This window comes from Natrix helvetica (assembly GCF_964273705.1).
Source record: "Natrix helvetica genome assembly, chromosome: 6".
NCBI lineage: Eukaryota > Metazoa > Chordata > Lepidosauria > Squamata > Natricidae > Natrix > Natrix helvetica.
This window is the reverse complement of record NC_138553.1, coordinates 3,862,684-3,875,761: the sequence shown is the minus strand read 5'-3', so window position 1 is coordinate 3,875,761 and position 13,078 is coordinate 3,862,684. Positions and strand designations below refer to the sequence as shown.

Sequence of the window (13,078 nt, the reverse complement as noted above, 5' to 3'; positions counted from 1 at the left end):
GTAGCCGTGGGTATCTGTGAAACTCCTCAGAACTGGGTCCCCAATATCTTTCCACATGAAACAAGATGCCATGAGCTCCAGACCAAACTTCTCCCTGACAAGCTACCTTTCTACCTTTTTCCCCCCTTCTGTTCAACTCTGTGTGATTCTTCAGAAATGTCTTGGACGAATCCTTGCAGTTTTCTTCTTGCACGGTCTTTCAGGAAAATCTCGCCATTGCTTCCTTCCTAGGGCTAAGAGAGAGGGTCTGGCTGGCCCAAAGTCACCCAGTTGGCTGTGTGCCCAAGGCAGGACTAGAACACAGGGTCTCCTAGTTTCTAACCCGATCCTTAACCACTACGCTGGGGGGTCGGCAACGTGTGTGGCTCTGGAGCTCCATGTGGCTCTTTCATCCCTCTGCTGCGGTTCTTGTCGCCGGTCGGCTCCACAATTGATAGGACTTTCGATTAGGACAGGTAGAGGGGGGGAAAGGACATTGCGCTAGGAGGAGTCTCTATGGTGGGGGAACTGGACTTCTGGTCAGCAGAGGAAAAAGGATGCCACACTAGGAAGAGACTCTATGGTGAGGGAACCAGACTTCCGGTCAGCAAAGGAAAAAGGATGCCACACTAGGAAGAGACTCTATGGTGGGGGAACCAGACTTCCAGTCAGCAAAGGAAAAAGGATGCCGCACTAGGAGGAGACTCTATGGTGGGGGAATTGGACTTCTGGTCGGCAGAGGAAAAAGGATGCCACGCTAGGAGGAGACTCTATGGTGGGGGAACCAGACTTCTGGTCAGCAAAGGAAAAAGGATGCCGCACTAGGAGGAGACTCTATGGTGGAAGAACTGGACTTCCGGTCAGCAAAGAAAAAAGGATGCCGCACTAGGAGGAGTCTCTATGGTGGGGGGACCGGACTTCTGGTCGGCAGAGGAAAAAGGATGCCACGCTAGGAGGAGACTCTATGGTGGAGGAACTGGACTTCCGGTCAGCAAAGGAAAAAGGATGCTGTACTAGGAGGAGACTCTATGGTGGGGGAACCGGACTTCCAGTCAGCAAAGGAAAAAGGATGCCGTACTAGGAGAAGACTCTATGGTGGGGGAACTGGACTTCCGGTCAGCTCCAGAATTGAACGGGGGGGGGGGGGGGCGCTTCGGTTAGGACTTTTGTGGCTCTTTGAAGGTTTAAGGTTGCCAACCCCTGCATTACACCGATCTGGTTCTCAGCTTCCCATCTACATCCTGCAAAAAATACTCAGAAAACCAGCCCATTTGAATCTGAAATGAAATAGCCACCGCCCTTTTAATCCACATTTTATTTACTTATTTGTTACATTTATCGGCCGGCCGTCATCCCCCAGGGTAGCTCCGGCCGGGCTTACAACCGCAAAAAGATAAAATTATACAAAACGTTCTTGGTGATGTGAATAAAAAAAAATGCTATTAAATAATGCTACATCGTCGATTTAAAAACAAGCGAATATCACCTAGCCACCGTTTAAGGGGAAAGTTAAGTGCCTAGATCTCATGGTTCAAGGGTAAAAAATAATAATAATTCAGCAGCTAAAACGTGTGCCGATTGGGGTGGGGGTGGGGCCCCTTCAAACAGAAATAAAAATCTCATTTTTGGCCTTGTCTTTGAAAGAGTGACAAAGGAGAAATATTGGCGGACGCAGGAAAGCTTAAGGAAAGCTGACCTTGCTAAAATTCATCCTTCTCTATAACTTTTTTTTAAAAAGAGCTATCTTCAATTTTATGCCCCCAAGGGATACGAAGCTGGACCAAATAGTACGAAAAGAAGAAAAAATCCTACTTATATGAAATGGATCCTGGAGGCAGGATGGGGTGAGTCCAGGAGTTGGATTCAGCCAGTTCGCATCAGTTTGGGTGAACTGGATGTTAATTTTGCCAGCTGAACAATTTAAGATTTGTGGACTTCAGTCCCACAACTGCAAAGCCAGCTCAACAACTTTTAAGACCCGTGGACTTCTGCTCCCAGAATTCCCCAGTCAGCACGCTGGCTGAGGAATTCTGGGAGTTGAAGTCCGCACATCTTAAATTTGCCAAATTTCAACAAGAGTTTGGGCCAGGTCTTAATCTGGCCTCGCACGATTGTGCAGGTCTATAAAATTGGCCACTCTGCAGACTTCACAATTCCAATTTAAAACCCTTTTCAGCCTCTTGGGATTACAACTCCCATCCTCCCCGACATGGAGTCAAGCTGGCTAGAGTTGAGGGGGAAAGAGCGTCTAACCATGCTGGGAAACACCACCACCTCTTCCAACCCTCTTTCCAGGAATTTTGGCATTTCTATATGAGGTCTGTGGTCGTTCTTTAATTCTTCCTAACCTCATGTATTTAACCACAAAAATATTGCTTGGTTGCTAATGAACTCCTGTATTCTCCCAGGGGCTTGGAGCACCAAAATGCTGCTTAGGGTGTTACAGCATGGATTAAACTGTCTTTTAATCTATGTATTTTAATGGCCATAAAAAGGAATGAGGGGGATGAGAGAAGAGAGGAAGGAAGGAAGGAAGGAAGGAAGGAAGGAAGGAAGGAGAGAAAGAAGGGAGATAAGAGAAGGAAGGAGAGAAGGGAGATGAGAGAAAGAAGGAAGAAGAAGGAAGGAAAGAAGGAAAATGAGAGAAGGAAGGAAGGAAAGAGAAGGAAGGAGAGAACGGAGAACAGAGAAGAAAGGAAGGAAGATGATAGAAAGAAGGAAGGAAGGGAGATGGGGGAAGGAAGGAGAGAAGGAAAGAAAAGGAAGGAGAGAAGGGAGATGAGAGAAGGAAGGAGAGAAGGAAGGAGAAGGAAAGAGGGAAGGAAGGAGAGAAGGGAGATGAAGGAAGGAGAGAAGGAAGGGAGATGAGGGAAGGAATGTAAAGAAGGAAGGAAGAAGGATGAGGGAAGGAAGGAAGAAAAGAAGGAAAGGAAGAAGGAAGAAGAGAAGGAAGGAGGGAAGGAAGGAAGGAAGGTGCAAAACATTCCACCACACACCGTCTCCGACCCCCGACACACAAACACACCCCAAAGGAACATCCTTTTCAAATCTCTCCAAATCACAGCTAACACGGGAGAAAGCTTAGCGGGCCTTTCGGTTTGTTTATCTGGAAGGAACTGATTCGCTCTCGTTGAAGCGTTACATTTCTATCAAAAGCATGTGCTACTCTCCCTTTAGATCACTTTCTCCTGTCTACATAATTCAGGACCATATGCCTGGGAGGGGGAGAAAAAGAACAAGAAGGGGGGGAAAGCAGAATATCAACAGTCAGTTTCGCTTGAAGCTTAACTCAAGACACAAACACGTTCGCCCTCCCTCAGAGCCCGACACACAGACGGCCGTCCTTCCTCTCCGTCTGGATTCACACGTCTTCCCCGAAAGGAGCAGGGAAACCAGGGGAAATAATAAGGATAGGATAGAATAAGGAATGGAATGGAATGGAATGGAATGGAATAGAATAGAATAGAATAGAATAGAATAGAATAGAATAGAATAACAGAGTTGGAAGGGACCTTGGAGGTCTTCTAGTCCAACCCCCTGCCTAGGCAGGAAACCCTATACCATTTCAGATAAATAGCTATCCAACATCTTCTTAAAGACTTCCAGTGTTGGGGCATTCGCAACTTCTGGAGGCAAGGAGTTCCACAGATTAATTGTTCTAACTGTCAGGAAATTTCTCCTCAGTTCTAAGTTGCTTCTCTCCTTGATTAGTTTCCACCCATTGCTTCTTGTCCTGCTTTCTGATATTTTGGAGAATAGCTTGACTCCCTCTTTTTGGGGCAGCCCCTGAGATATTGGAAGACTGCTCTCATGTCTCCCCATGTCCTTCTTTTCATTAAACTAGACATACCTAATTCCAGAGTTCTGTGCTCTTCTGTGCGTACAACCTCAACCGAGCCCCAAATGTTTGGTGCTATGTGAAACAAGTGAGTTTTGGCCCCATTTTTATGACTTTTCTTGAACACAGAACATAAATTATAGAGTTGGAAGGGACCGCAGAGGTCCTCTAGTCCATCCCCCTGCTCGAGCACAAGGCCCTACATCGTTCTAGACAAATGCCACAGGTCTTAAGTGAATCACTGCGGTTGCTAAGGTCGTCCCCTGGTTGGTTGTTAAGTGAATTTGGCTTCCTCATTGACTTGCCGTGTCAGAAGGTCGCCAAAGGGGGTCGTGTGACTCCTGGAACACTGCAACCGTCATAAATACGAATCAGTTGCTAAGCATCCGAATATAGATCCCATGAGCACGAGGAGGCTAGAACCGTCTTAAGTGTGAAAAAAATAAGCTGCTTCTTTTCAGGGCCGTCGTAATATTGAGCGGTCACTAAATGAACGGTTGTAAATCGAGGACTACCTGTATTAACTAGCCCAAAGGTGCTTTTTTTTCAAGAGGCCACTGGACTTTCTGGGTTTTTTTTTAAAGACGTTTCGCTTCTCCTCCAAGAAGCTTCTTCAGCTTCTGATTGAATGGTGGGGAATGGAAGTTAGAGCCGAAGAAGCTTCTTGGATAAGAAGCGAAACACCTTCAAAAGAAAAAAAAACCAAAAAGTCTAGTTGCCTCTTGAAAAAACACATTGGGGACAACCAGGATCTGGAGGACTAAGAATCTGCATAGACATTTAGCCGGGCCATTCACTGAATAAATAAATTAATTGATTAGCCATTTAGGGTACATACTCAGCAGTGAGGGGGCTGGCATCTTGGTGGGTAGGGTCTTGGCCCAAAGCTCCTTCTCCAAAAATTCATGCTTGCTTATTGAATTTGCATCCTGCTTTTATATTTTTAAAAGTAATTAAAGGCTGCAAACATATCTAACGCTCCTTCCTCCTCCTCTTTTCTCCACAACAACCCTGTGAGTTAGGCTGGGATGAGTGAGAGGATGGGCCCAAAATTTCATGCCTACGTTGGGACTAGAACTCACCGTCTCCTGGTGTTTCGCCCAAAGCAACCCAGTCAACTTTCCTGCCTAAAATGGGACTAGAATTCATCACCACTTGGTGATTGGCCCAAAGTTACCCAGCCGGCTTTCATGTCTAAGGTAGCACTAGAACTCACAGGCTCTTAGTGATTGACCCAGTCAGCTTTCATGCCTAAAACAGGACTAGAATTCACCATCTCCTGGTGACTGGCCCAAAGTCACCCAGTTGGCTTTTATGCCTAAATTGGGATTAGAATTCACCATCTCTTGGTGATTGGCCTAAAGTCACCCAGCCAGATTTCATGCCTAAAACTGTGCTAGAATTCACCGCCACCTGGTGACTGGCCCAATCACCCAGTTGACTTTCATGCCTAAGATGGCACTAGAATTCACCGCCACCTGGTGACTGGCCCAATCACCCAGTTGACTTTCATGCCTAAGATGGCACTGGAATTCACCACCAGCTGGTAACTGGCCCAATCACCCAGTTGACTTTCGTGCCTAAGATGGCACTGGAATTCACCGCCAGCTGGTAACTGGCCCAATCACCCAGTTGACTTTCATGCCTATGATGGCACTAAAATTCACCGCCACCTGGTGACTGGCCCAATCACCCAGTTGACTTTCATGCCTATGATGGCACTAAAATTCACCGCCACCTGGTGACTGGCCCAATCACCCAGTTGACTTTCATGCCTAAGATGGCACTGGAATTCACCGCCAGCTGGTAACTGGCCCAATCCCCCAGTTGATTTTCATGCCTAAATTGGGACTAGAATTGATTTCCAGCCTGCTGCCTTAGCCACTACAGTCCAAAAACTAGGGAACAGCGGTACCTGGATGGCTGCATTCACACAACGCATTAAAGGCCAAACCTAGGTTCAGCTCAACACGAGGGCTGCATTGACAAGAGGATGCAGGATAAAACAGCTTGCCCATGGCTCCATCCTGGCTCAGATGCAGATGCCCCTATGGGGAAGCTCCACTAGGCCAGGGGTCTCCAAATGGGGTTGCTTTAAGACTTGTGGACTTCAAGTCCCAGAATTCCTCAGCCAGCATTGCTGAGGAATTCTGGGAGGCTGAGGAATTCTGGGACTTGAAGTCCACAAGTCTTAAAAGTGGCCAGGTCTGAAGAGGTTAGTTCACAGGGTCCTTAAGCGAATCCAGCATTGACTTTGCTTTTGGGGTGGTCACAAATGAAGAGCACATGACCCAGAGATGCTGCAATGGTCCAAATTCTGACCACGCGACCGCAAGGATGCTATGACCGTCATAAGTGGGGGAACCCACTTTTTTCAGTGCGGTTGTAACTTCAAATGGTCACTATATAAATGCTTCCAAGTCAAGGGCTATCTCTTTGTTGCATTTTTACCTGCTTTCGAACTACTAGGTTGGCAGAAGCTGGGACAAGTAACGGGAGCTCATACATAGGGATTCGAACCGCCAAACTGCCAACCTTCTGATCAACAAGCTCAGCTTCTTAGCCACTGAGCCACCGCCTTAAAGTACAGCTGATTTTACCAGGCCTGGATCCTTCCATACCCTTAAAACGTTGGACGGGAAAAGTTTAACCTGTTTAAAATTCTCCCCAGTTCGCAGTTTTATCATCTAAGTGCATCAACAGGGACGAAGGACCATCCTGTAAACAGATTTTATTTACTGATATATCTCCCCCTAACTCACCCCAAATGTCTCTGAAATAAATCATCCTGTTCTTCTTCCAATTCTATTTTGTAAAAAAAAAAAAACCTGTGAAATATATTGGCTTTTAAACAGAACCACGTGCACCCAACAGAACAAACTTAACATATTTCCCTTTGCACAGGCCAGAATTTTCCAGATTCACCCAACTTTTAACTTCTATTGATTTCACCTGTAAGATCCAGCAACGGCTTTAGTTTAAACTTTCCCATTTAGTAGTAGTAGTAGTGGTAGTAGTAGTAATAACAACAACAACAACAATAACAGAGTTGGAAGGGACCTTGGAGGTCTTCTAGTCCAACCCCCTTAGACAGGAAATTCCACACCACTTCAGACAAATGGCCATCCAACATCTTCTTAAAGACTTCCAGTGTTGGGGCATTCACAACTTCTGGAGGCAAGTTGTTCCACTGATCAATTGTTCTCACTGTCAGGAAATTTCTCCTCAGTTCTAAGTTGCTTCTCTCCTTGATTAGTTTCCACCCATTGCTTCTTGTTCTACCCTCAGGTGCCTTGGAGAATAGTTTGACTCCCTCTTCTTTGTGGCAACCCCTGAGCTATTGGAAGACTGCTATAATGTCTCCCCTAGTCTTCCTTTCTATTAAACTAGACATACCCAGTTCCTGCAACCGTTCTTCATATGTTTTATCCTCCAGTCCCCTAATCCTCTTTGTTGCTCTTCTCTGCCCTCTTTCTAGAGTCTCCACATCTTTTTTACATCGTGGTGACCAAAACTGGATGCAGTATTCCAAGTGTGGCCTCAGCAAGGCCTTATAAAGTGGTATTAACCCTTCACCTGATCTTGATTCTCTCTCTCTGGTGATGCAGCCTAGAACCAGTTGGCTTTTTAAAGTCACAAGACTTAAAATTTGAGCCTCTCTCTATTGGCTGGGCCTGCAAACGCGCCATCCCATCATCCTTCCTAAAGCAAAGATTTCCAAGCGGGTCCCTTCAGACTCCTAATCACCTTGCCTATTGCTAATGCCAGGCGCACTGAAGCTAATCACGTTATTTCTGACTTGCTCAAGAGAGAGAGAGACAGAGACAGAGAGAGTGACACACAGAGAGAGAGAGGGAGGGAGGGAGAGGGAGAGGGAGAGGGAGAAACAAAACTCTTGGCATGCTCTATGGCACCTCTCGACACCCTGCCTCTTCCTTGCAAAGTCCTAGAGCATCACAATGGGTAAGATGTGACTATAACTGGAGAGGGGAACATTGCTTTGAGTAAGAGGAACATCCCCACCGCAAACGGTCTCTATCCACTGACTAAGTCATCCGTTCGGGGGGGGGGGGGAGGACATTAGCTCGTTCCAAAAGTACATTTTCTTTAAAAAAAAAAAAAATTCTGGAGCGAAATAATCCCGGAGTATAATCTCTGCTCCCTGTAGCGTGGCTTTAACCCCCTTAATCCTCAAATTCCTGCAGGGTAAAACTGCATTACAGTTTCTCTTTTCAAGGGGCCTCTGCAGCCCGGAGAAGAAATCAAAACGCGTTGTCCATCGGAAGCCTCTTCATCACGGCCCCTCCAAATTGCCGCTCGCCTTGCATTGATGGCAGTGAAGAAGCCACCTTAACCCCCCAGCCCCCGCCCCCCAAAACCGGGGCATAAAGCAATGGGAGACAAGGCCGGGGAGGATACAGCTTAAAAGCAGCCACAAATAAGGAGCCGAGAAAGAGAAAATCAAGCCGCTAGTCCCTAAGGTGTGTGGGGGAAAAAAACCACCCTTCTCAATCCCCCCCCCCTGCGCTTTTGGGGTGCTTCCTAGCATTTCCATTCCCTTTTGCCCCTCCATAAACACACACACACACAGGTTTTATTTGTTGGTTTTTATAGTTCCCAGAAAGAGCAGAGAAACGGAAAAGTATAATTGGCTCAAAGTCACCCAGAGATTTTCTCTGACAGTGAGGAAGGGGTGGGGGGAGGATTGACTGTGATCTCCCAGCTGGAGTTCTACTCTGGACCGATCTCAGCTAATTAATTATTATCTCGGAGGGGTAATTGTTCCAAAAAGAACACGAAGTGCAAGATCTGGTGGGGGGTGGGGGTGTTTTTTTTTCCCTTTCGCCCTTCTGCTTTGCACTTTCCCATCTGTGAAATGGGCGCGAGAGCGATTGGCTTTTTGGGATTGGCACGGGGCTGAGGAGGAGGAGGGGGGGGAGCTTGAAATTCTTCCCCATTCCCCAGTTTCTGCACCCTAAGAGCTAAGCATTTCCCCCCCACCCCACACGAGTTCTGCAGACACAGCCGGCGACCAACATTTGCGCTGTAGCTACACAAGGCTATACAATTTGCATTGTGGCTGGCTATGGTAAGCAAATACAAGCTCCACCAAAGGGGATTTTCCAATTTGGAGATTGGAAGGAAAGGAAAAAAGAGAGAGAGAAGTCATCCAAAGCTGTTTTTTTTTTTAAAAAAGCCATCTCTCCGGATCTGGCACCTTCCCCCTACATCCCACAGTTGCCAGAGAGGGAAAGGCACTTTGTACGTTCTCTGGAGCCCTGGGACACATTTCAGAAATGAGCTTGATATTCAGCTGGGAGAATCAGGCTATCCATATGACATCCCCACCATTGGCCAGTGTTGGGTTGGGGTTTGGATAGGTAGGGGGGAAAGGGGATCTTTGCAGGGGGTTGGGGGGGGGGAGAGAGGGAAAGAGACTTAGCTAAGGAGCTGAAAGGCTGTGCCGTCTCTGCAAATTTCACCCCCCAAAAAATTGGGGGAAGGGACTGGTAAAGGCTAGTTTTTTTTGAATGAGTCAGGGTAGATTCTGCCTTTTCTTCAGACTAAGAGCGATCCATGGGAGACATTGGGTGTAAAAGCATCTCCTCTTTGTCACCAGTTGGAAAAGGAAAGAATGGAAGGGGTAATGGAAAGGAAGAGAAGGGGAGAAAGAGAAAACGGAGAGGGGAGGGGAAGGGGAGGAGAAGGGAGGGAGGGAGGAAAGGAAGAAGGAAAAAGAGAGGAAGGAAAGGGAGAAAAAGGCAGGGGAAAGGAAAGGAGAGGAAATAAAGGAAGGTAGGGAAGGGAAGGGAAGGGAAGAATGGAAATAGAAATGAAATGGAGGAAGAAGGGAGGAAGGGAAGAAGGGAAAGGGAGGAAGAAACGGGACAGAATGGCAGGGAAAAGTGAAGGAAGAGAATGGGAGAAAGAGAAAAATGGGAAGGGGAGGGGAGGGAGGGAGGAGGAAAGGAAGAAGGAAAAAGAGAGGAAGGAAATGAAAGGGACAGATAAGGCAGGGGAAAGGAAAGGAAAGGAGGAAAAGAGGAAAGGAGAGGAAATAAAGGAAGGAAGGGAAGGAAGAATGGAAATGGAAATGGAGGAAGAAGGGAGGAAAGGAAGAAGGAAAAAGGGGAAGAATGGGAAAAAGGGAAGGGAGGGGAGGGGAGGGAAAGGCTCCCTTGCTGCCCACCAGAAAGGGAGCCCAACCGTGCCAATGTCCCCCCCCCAAAAAAAGAACCCCAAAAGACAATTGCTCACCCTTCTCCATGCCAACCGGAGCCCAACGGCTCACCCTCCGCTAATTCACCTCTCGACCATCCCTCTCTCGCCCCGAAAACTCTCCTGCCCGCGCCCGCTAAACGAGAGGGCTCCGCGGCGTTCGCCCTTCGCTAGCAAGGCAGACGGGCAGCGCGCGCGCCTGTGTGTGTGTGGTGTGTGTGTGTGTGTGTGTGTGTTTGAAGGAGCGTGTGTATTACAGCTCTCTAGGAGGGGAGAAGAAGTCCTGCGGAAGTCAAGAACGGCATCCCTCTCTCTCTCTCTCTCTTTCATTTTTTCTTTCCCGTTTTCTTGCACTTGGGTTTCACACACACGCACGCGCGCTAGCGGGCACACCGCACACCCAGACACACATGTCCATCTCACACAAGACACACACACACAAGACACACACACAAGACACACACACACACACACACCGGCGGAGTCATTGATTTTTTGATATATATATTTTGCTCGTTCCAAGGTTTCCCTCCCTCCCGATGGATTTTGATGGCTCGGTTCGGATCCAAAGGGGCATCGCCTGCGGGCGGAACTGCACAGCCCCGATCTATCTGCCGCGTCCACACAGACACACAGACCTCCACCCCCGCCTGCCCCCTCCCCAAACGCCACTTCCATGTATTTATTTATTTTAAGTTGCTTTCAGCCTGCCTCAACAAGACAAACCCCCCTCCCCAGCCGGGACAAGGGCAAAATAATAATAATAATTTTCATCGCCTGCCCCCCCTCCTCCCCTGGAATTTGGACTCACTCTCCCCCTCCCCTCCCTTCCCCTCTGCTCTCCTCCTCCCCCTCCTTTTCAAGCCCGCTGCCCAAAATCTGGGCAGGTGCATGCCGGCTACTACTACTCCACACCTGCGGGCGGGGGTGGGTGGGTGGAGGGAAAAGGCGGCGGGACTCCCGCTTACCTGCGAAGGTAGGAGATACTCCCCTTTTCCTCCCTGCCTGTCCCCCCCTACACACACACACACACACACACCTTTGCTCAACCCAGGCGCCGCATTGACACTGCAGATGGTGTGTCGGGTGTGGGTGCGCACGTGTGCGTGTGTGTAGTCAGAGTGCGCGTGTGTGTGTGTGTATGCACGCACACACACACACACACACTCAGTTTGTGGCAAGCTCCTGCACTCCTTCTCGCCCGCTCTCTGTGCGTGCATGTTTCAAACACACACACACACACACACACACACCCCTTTCAAATGCATTTCTTCAAACCCGATAATTTTTTAAACATAATTCAGATTTATTTTTACCTCTGCGCTGGCCGGAATCCGTAGCTCGCCGCCTGGGAACTGTTCGGCTAAGGGAAGCGCCGCTTATCCTTCCTTGGAGCTGCTGATCGCAACACCTTTTGCAGGAAACCGCCAGCAGGTGACGGGCAGAGCCCGGGTGGCAGAAAAGGACGACCCCCTTCGCGCGCCCCCCCCGCTCCAAAAAAAAAGAGAGATGGCAAAAGGGGTGTGCGAAGGAAAAGAGGTAGAGCAGGTATCCTCGCCCGGAGACCGACACGATCCTTCCTTCCTTCTTTCCTTCCTTCTTTTCTTCTTTCCTTCCTTCCTTCCTTCCCGATCCCTCGCTGGCTTCAGCCCGGCCAGCCGGACACGGGGCTCGATCCGGTGGCGGCGACGGCGGTGCCCCCGCAGCGTTCTCTCTCTCTCTCACTCACTTGGCCATCTCCGCAGCGCCCCGCCGGGCTGCTCGCTGCTCTCCTCCTCCTGCTGCTGCTGCTGCTTCGCCCGGGAGGGAGCCCCACTGCAGCGACCGGGCCAACGGCTTTCAAGCGGCCGAGCCCTCGCCCCGGCCAGCCATGGATGGCACCCCCGGCCCCACCCTGGCCGCTGGTGGGGCAAGCCCGGGATCGCGGTTTGCAACCGGGGAAGGAAACGTTGCGCACACACACACAGAAACCCAACCGGGGAAGAGATACAAGCAGCCACCAAACCGCGGTGGAGTTTTTTTTTCCCCTCTCTCCCTCTCTCTCTCTCCCTCTTTTGCGTTTATGGGGAAGCAGGAAATATCCTTGGCAACCGGGGCGGGAAAAAGATGGGGAGGGGGAGACAGAGAGAGCGAGAGCCGGGCTGGGTTTCTTGCTGGCGATCCGAGCTCAAGGGGAGCCGGGTTGGGGTCGCTGCGGCTGATGCTGGAGCTTTGGCCGCCGGGGATGGCGGGCGCTTGGCCGATGCATGCCTCCTCTTCCTCCTCCTCCTCCTCCTCCTCTTCCTCGCGCTTGGACCTCCCTTAAGTCATGGGGGGCTCCCGGCGTGGAAATGTCACGAAGGTCCTTAGGAGAGGACGCGGCACGGGGCGACTCCCCTCTTGCGCAGCATCGCTGGAGCCCTCCTCCTCGCGGGAAGGCAAGGGGTTATTGCCCACCGGCACGCTTTTAACCCCCCGCTGCTGAACCTGCCGGAAAGTTTGCCGGCATCCAAGAGCGGCGAGGAAGCGCCCTTGCCCCGCTGCTGCTGCTGCCGCCGCCGCCGCTTCTTCGCCACTGGCTGCGCGGCGCCTCCCGCCGACTTTTCAGCGAGTGCCCCCGCGAGCCTTCGCTGCCTGCCTGGCTCCGACTGACAGCCGGCAGCTCCAACCTGATTGGGCTAATTGCGAAATCGCCGCGCCGCCGACGTGGGGAGGAGGGACGTCGAGGGGGTGTGGGGAGGGAGGGAGGGAGAGGGAGGGAGGGGGCTAGAGGGAGAGGCAGCTGCTGGCCTACACCCCCACACACACCCTTTACACTCGAGTTTCTCTGCTCGTCGGAATCTTCGGCTGGGAGTGTTCCATGTTTCAGGCAAAGCTAGAGTTAGCCTGGGTGATTCTTTTCAATTATTGATATTAATATGGATTACTGATATTAATATGGATCGATAATATTATTTATTAGATTTATATCCCACCTTTCTAAGTAAGTAACTCAAGGAGGTGAGCATAGGTAATGCTCCTTCCTCCTCCTCTTTGTCCCCACAATAATTCTGGGCGGTGGGT

General features: G+C 49.8%; 1 protein-coding gene across 1 annotated transcript in view; it reads right to left on the bottom strand.

Moving 5' to 3' along the window:
• Nucleotides 1–11,749, bottom strand: part of PLXNA4 (plexin A4) — a 397,694-nt gene extending 385,945 nt beyond the window's left edge. Inside the window, exon 1 of the mRNA XM_081957639.1 lies at nucleotides 11,353–11,749. The gene's annotated coding sequence lies outside the window, so the exon portion shown is untranslated. The remainder of the gene's footprint in view (nucleotides 1–11,352) is intronic.
• Between the last annotated feature and the right edge of the window lie 1,329 nt (nucleotides 11,750–13,078).